The sequence below is a fragment of the Colobus angolensis genome, unplaced genomic scaffold (assembly GCF_000951035.1).
Source record: "Colobus angolensis palliatus isolate OR3802 unplaced genomic scaffold, Cang.pa_1.0 Scaffold236, whole genome shotgun sequence".
NCBI lineage: Eukaryota > Metazoa > Chordata > Mammalia > Primates > Cercopithecidae > Colobus > Colobus angolensis.
Genome location: NW_012115555.1, coordinates 1,677,625 through 1,684,357, shown reverse-complemented (window position 1 = coordinate 1,684,357; position 6,733 = coordinate 1,677,625). Strand labels below are relative to the sequence as shown.

Here is a 6,733-nt window from a genome sequence, read left to right as displayed (position 1 = left end):
GGCTCCTTTGCTTTGGCAAGAAATACTGAAGGTGGTGGGGTTTTTTTCTGTTTGTTTTGAAATGAAGTCTTGCTATGTTGCTCAAGCCAGTCTCGAATTCCTGAACTTCTGGGCTCAAGTGATCCTCCTGCCTCAGCCTCCAGAGTAGCTGGGACTATGGGCATGTATTACTGCACCCAGCCTTCAACATGATTTTTTTTTTTTTTTATTTCATTCAGGTGACAAACTCATGCTGAGGTTCCCAATTTTTGTCTCAGAGCTAGGATATTCTAAATTTGTAAAAAAAAAAAAGTGAAGAAATATTAACTTTCTACAAAACACTCTAAATACTAACAAAGAGCTTGGTGAATTCTCCCACTTACCTGTGTCTCATCTGTGCTTCAGTTGCATATGTGTGTGTGTGTGTGTGTGTGTGTGTATATGAGAGAGAGACAGAGAGTCTTATTCTGTCACCCAGGCTCCAGTGATCCTACCTCCTTGGCTTCCAAAGCACTGGGATTATAGGGATGAGACACTATGCCCAGCTCAGTTGCTTATTTTGCATTATTTAAAGGCAGTGAAGGCAAAACACTCAACATTAATTTCTCACAGATCAACATCACATCTTGGAGTAAAACAAACACATATTGAAGGTATTTTAATGTATGTTTTCTTGAACTTCTTCTGACTAATAGGGGAAATATTTTCATTAATTTTTACCAAAGATTTCTGGATCATGTAAATATATTTTTCAACTTGGGTAACAGTTTATAGTATGCTGTTATTTCTCTGTTCATTTGTTTATTTTTATCATATACCTCCTAGAGTAAGATTTAATTTGATGGAAATATTTTGTGGATTCTGCTGTAATTAATGCACATAATAGCAGTCAGTAATAGAATTTCTGTAAACCTATATTAATTATCTAAAACCTTCTCTTCATTTTGCTGTTGATTTCCATTAAGTAGATTAAATTTTGTTCTTAAAAACAGAAATTCATTTGTGTATGGATACAAAACAAAATGTTCCCAAATGCAATCTTAGATGTGATGCTCTAAACTTTAGAAATCCAGTTTCATTTATTTTGGATTAATTTCTCCTGCTTGGAGGTTAACACACTGTTCCACATCTATCAAATGCATGATTATAAAATTAACCATTTTGTACAATGAAATTAAACACACACACGTACTGTAAACTATACAGCACCATCTCTGTGTCATAGTTTTAAAAGGCACTTCCAGATGACATAAAAAATGAAGAGACAGTTATTAAGAACCTATTGATTTTTTTATCTCCAATTTTGTGTGTGGGGGGTTTTCTTTCACCCTAGTTTTATCCAATTTGAGATTCATGAACAAGGTATCTTGTTCATGAAGTGAAAGAGCAGTAGGTATAATTATTAGTTATTTTATAAGACTTTGTGAAGTCTTTGGTATAGTTCTAAAAACTAAAAGTGTATGTATAAAATAGTTTTGCAAGTCAAGTGGTTTCTAATTCTTTGCTTTCAACAAAATTGAAGAAGAATCTTATACCTGAGTTGTCAGCTGACAGATTATTAAAAATACTATTTAATAATAGCCCATTATGTGAGTTTTGCATAGGACTAAGAAGAAATTTTAAAAATTGGGTCAAGTTGCCTCAACAAGTCTTTATTTTCTCATTCATTTATATGATCAAGATTCCTTAGTTCTTTCATGTTAAATTCTTTAAAACTGAAATAATATACAGCCCAGATTCATTAATAAGTGACATTTGTCAACATGAAATTGGGAAAATAAAGTCCCTATCCATCTCATTAAGAGATGCATTTCCAGTTAAATTTTACCTTTACAAACTTATACTTTTATTTACCAAAATGTGTATTACAGATTGAGCATCCCTCATCAGAAAATCTGAAATGCTCCAAAATCTGAAACTTTTTGCGCACCAATATGATGCCACATGTAAGTACTGTACTTAACACAACTTTGTTTCACATACAAAATTATTTTAATATTGTATAAAATTACCTTCAGGCTATGTGCATAATGTATATAAGAAACATAAGTGAACTTCATGTTTAGACTTGGGTCCTGGCCCCAAGATATCTCATTATAATCATACAAATATTTTAAAATCCAAGATAATCTGAAATCCAGAACACTTTTGGTTCCAAGCATTTCAAATAAAGCATATCCAATCTGTATTGACATTATTTTGATCTCTAACAGTTGGTAACCTTATCTTAATCCATGTAACTTGTTTTTGAGACAGCATCTCACTCTGTCATCCAGGCTAGAGTGCATGCAGTGGCATGATCATGGCTCACTGCAGCCTCGACCTCCTGGGCTCAAGTGATCCTCCTACCTCAGCCTCCCAAGCAGCTGAGACTACAGACAGAAGCTACCATGTCCAGCAATTTTTTTTTTTTTTTTTTTGGTAGAGATGAGGTTTCCCTGTGTTGCTTAGGCTGGTCTTGAACTCCTGGGCTCAAGTAATCCTCCTGCTTCCGCCTCACAAAGTGCTGGGATTACAGGTGTGGGCCACTGCACCCAGCCCATATAACTTTTTGAACACTTAGAAAAAGAAATTAAAAATTCAGTGTAAGAACATATTTTGTTGCAAAGAAGCATAATAGGTAGCTCAATAAAAGATTTCCAAGAACAAAGAAAAAATATATATTAGGATGCAACCAGGCTTGAGAACTCAGGAAAAAAAAAAGAAAAAAAAAAGAAAAAGAAAAATTCTACAGCGAGGGGGAGAATAAAAATATGGAATCAAAGGGGAAAAAAAGAGCAACGTAAAATTTCCAACCATTAAAAAAGATGTTGTTTGTATATATTTTAAATTAATGATAATGGGTGTCAAAACATTATGATATTTAGATTGAATGGAACATATGAGTGATGAACAGCTTTACTGTAAAGTGTTAATATGGAGAATATATTGGAAATCATATTTTTTTGCAACTATCTGGACACATGTTGATAATTTTAGGTCTATCTAAGTCTATGGGAAGAGGCATATGACATTTCACAATCCTTGTAGGAGAGATGTGAAGGGAAGACCTGAGCTATTCCTCCTTCTTGTGTTACTCCAATAGGAAAATGGACTTATAACTGGAGAAGAGAAGCTAGGTGTCAGCAGAGACATGATGGAGTGGACATTTCTTTCAGTCCTTTACCAAAGTCCTCTCAAACTGAGGAGGAAAATACTAAGGGAGAGACACAGTAGTCTTTTTTTATTTTTATTTTTTTTTGAGACGGAGTCTCGCTCTGTCGCCCAGGCTGGAGTTCAGTGGCGCGATCTCGGCTCACTACAAGCTCCGCCTCCCGGGTTCCCGCCATTCTCCTGCCTCAGCCTCCCGAGTAGCTGGGACTACAGGCGCCCGCCACCTCGCCCGGCTAATTTTTTGTATTTTTAGTAGAGACGGGGTTTCACCATGTTAGCCAGGATGGTCTCGATCTCCTGACCTCGTGATCCGCCCGTCTCGGCCTCCCAAAGTGCTGGGATTACAGGCTTGAGCCACTGCGCCCGGCCGACACAGTAGTCTTGCAGCCCATGGCATTCTTGAAGACCCACCTCACACCCAAATTACCAAACCCCAAAGCTCTCTTCAGCTCAGCAGGTTGTCCTTTAATTTTCAGCAACTCTTCCCCACAGCAGAAGAACCAATTTTTTTTTCCCCTCATAATTTGAACCCCTCCCCCTAATTTATTTGAAGATGAAAATATTATCTTCTTTTACTACCAGTGAAAATACAATGACTTGAGAAGAGAAAATGATCTGTGTGAAGCCAGGGTAGAAGTGGAAGTTGTGGGCCCTCGAATAAACCATTAGTCTTATCCTTGAAGCAGGATAAACAATAAATGCCAAACCCAAGGCAGAAACTAGAAACATGGAGGAAAAGAGGCATAAATGCCTCATATTAGATAATTACATTCCAAGAAATCTTTCTTGCAGCAGTTACTTTCCTACAATGACCAACTTCCTCTGACTCCAAATTTACTCCTTATGTACACTTGGGTTAGATATTCCTTTGACTATCCAATCATACCACTGTATACTACAATTTACACATGCATACACGTTCACCTAAAGAGTTTTTTATTTTTATTTTTTAAATTGAGTCTGGGACCTGGTTTCCCTCCATTAAGTCATTGATGAAAAATTTAGTAAATCTACGGAGAGTTTAGTAAGTGTAAGAAGACTTTGCTCACTGTGTGTGATATTCCAATCGATTCATGTGTTCTACACACAGGGATCTCTTGGATATAAGGGAAGCATTTCTCAGGTGTCTGGGTGAGTTTCTGGTCACTATCCAGGTTCCTGGCTCAGCTTCCCAGGTCTCTATGAACAAGCAGAGGGCATCCACATCCAGACCAGGCTCCTGGGACTCAGACCATAGGGGCTGGGCATCCCTGGTAGACCTCACATTGGGCACTGAGACTCCTGAAAAACTTGTGCTGTTAATTTTGCAGTTCTCCATCTTGACTGCTTCTCAGACTGACCACCAGTTGGTGAGTTTCCATCAGTCTTCTGCCTCATCTCCTCTGACCCAAACAGCAGCAGGGACTCACTTGCATGCACTGGTCTTGCAGGCAGTAACTTTTAAGCCACATCCTCTGTCTACCAGGCTAAACTTGCCTGCCTGACAGGCATACTTCTTCCATCCTCTATCGTACATCTGTGAGCTACCAACTCTGGCCCTAGTGTGACACTGCTAGAATGTTGTGTACCTCATCTATTTAGAGTGGGAAACCCATGAGGCAAACTGCAGAGGCCCCGTATCCTCACACCCTTTCTGCTCAGTTTTTTCACCTATATTACCTCAACTTCACTCTACTAACCAGAGTACCAAGGAAAGGTAGGCTAGCAATTATGTCCATGATGACTATAGCGAAGCGGAGAGGAGACGACTTATGGTCCTTTTTATGCTGGATTCTCTACTGAAGGCATCTGATGGCTTCTGATTTCCCTGGTCTGAGAAGAAAGTCCCTCTCCACCTCTCCCTCCTTACTCTACCTCAGGCTGAGGGGCTCAGGCAACCTTTCATGTTGCATATGGCATAGGTATGTCTGCCTCACTCCAGAAGGGACCAGCCAATAGCCACCTATTTCTGAGGTCTAGTGCCCACAGACCTGGTGTTCATAAATTTAAGTTCTGGATTTAGGTCTCCTTTCCTGTAGCCAGGTGATCAGTGACAGGCAAAAATCAAGATCCCAGACTTCCGGAGTAACCTCATCAAGATTGAGGTAACAGCTCACATAGCTAGTGCATAGACAGATGCAGCTTACATGGAGTCTGAATCTTGTACACATTTGGAGGCTCCCTTTGGGATTGCTGGGAAGCATGAAACATGGGATTTCACTCACAGTTGTGCTCACTATGTGTGATATTCCTATAGATTCATGTCTTCTACACACTGGGATTTTTGATCATTCTGAATTCTTGATTCCCATAAAAAATGAATACATAGTCATCATAGCATATGCTGCATTACTGAATATATATTTATGAGAGTCTCCAACACATCTTTACACGTCTGAGGAGTGGAAGAATTTCCCACAGATTAGCTTCTTGTTCCCCACATTTCAAACCTCATTTCTCTTCCACCTCTGGCACTGGGTGTGGTACGGCTCCCTAGTGCACCATGCCAGAAGTGGCACAGGGGTAAAGTCATTTCTGGTGGGGGGAGGGGGATTTGGGGAGAAAAAAGAAAGAGGATTGCCGGGGAGTATATAGGGAGGGTTAGGAGAAATTCTGGAGATATGGTCCACTCAATGGAGGCACATATAACCAAGCTGAGAAACGACATAGTACACAACAGAATCGGGAGATGTGAAACCCAGACATCAATCTTCACCTGCGCATAGAGGAAATACTCAGATTTCCAAGCAGGTTCTAGGTTCAGAGGAGAGCGCGCTTGGTTGGAAGCGCTGGTCTTGCAGGATGGGGTGGGGGCGTTAATGCAAACTTCTGGTCCAGTAGAGGTAGAAACAGACCAGATGTAAGTAGCAGCTCAGGGGCAGCGGACTTGAGGGATGAAGACGTGAGGCCCAGAGGGTGGTGCCTGGCAGAGAAAACAGCTGCCGGACACCAAGGCCACCTCGGGTTAAAGGGAACAAGTTGTACCCAAAAAAACACGGTGAAAATAGGAAGAATAAGAATATCACCTGGAGTGTTCTCCTAAGACCCTCCCCAAGAACCTGGATTCTTTAACAATCCCTCCAGAGCAGGGACACTCAGAATACATACATCTCCCACAAAGTAAAGTGTCTGAAGGCCTGGGCAGACCCTTCTCCCTCCCCTTCTCTCTCCTCCATGGGCCGGCCCGGAGGAGGGTCAGGGATGAGAACTACTCTCACTGCTGTTCCCCACCTCACCTCAACGAGAGAGGAATCTAGAGGTCTGTATCCCTCCTTCACCACCCCGCCCGAGCGCCTTCTGGAAAACACAATCACCGTCCCAAGTCTCACCCAGCAACTGCATCCAAGCGCTTTCTCCAAGTGTTCGGGGAGCCGCCGGAACTCTTCTTCCAGGCAGGCGTTCCCGGACTCTGTACAGTAGGCACCCCGCCTTGGGGTTTTGAGCCGCAGTGTCTGCCTCTGTCCAAGTATCCAGGCTCAGGTGCAGACCTTTCAGGGCCGGCGGCGGGAGGCGCGGACGGCGAGGACCCCCTCAGGCGTACTGCCCCCGCCGGGCTGCCGCGCCAGAGAGTTTGCATCCTTGCGAACTGCGGACGTGCCAGGGCGCTCCAGCTCCGCCCGCC

General features: G+C 41.8%; 1 long non-coding RNA gene across 1 annotated transcript; it reads right to left on the bottom strand.

Moving 5' to 3' along the window:
- On the bottom strand, positions 1-6,714 carry LOC105513795. Its single transcript, XR_001002084.1, has 2 exons — positions 6,441-6,714; positions 1-269 (listed from the first exon to the last, which is right to left on the bottom strand). It is a non-coding gene; the product is annotated as an uncharacterized LOC105513795 (long non-coding RNA).
- Positions 6,715-6,733: the final 19 nt, after the last annotated feature.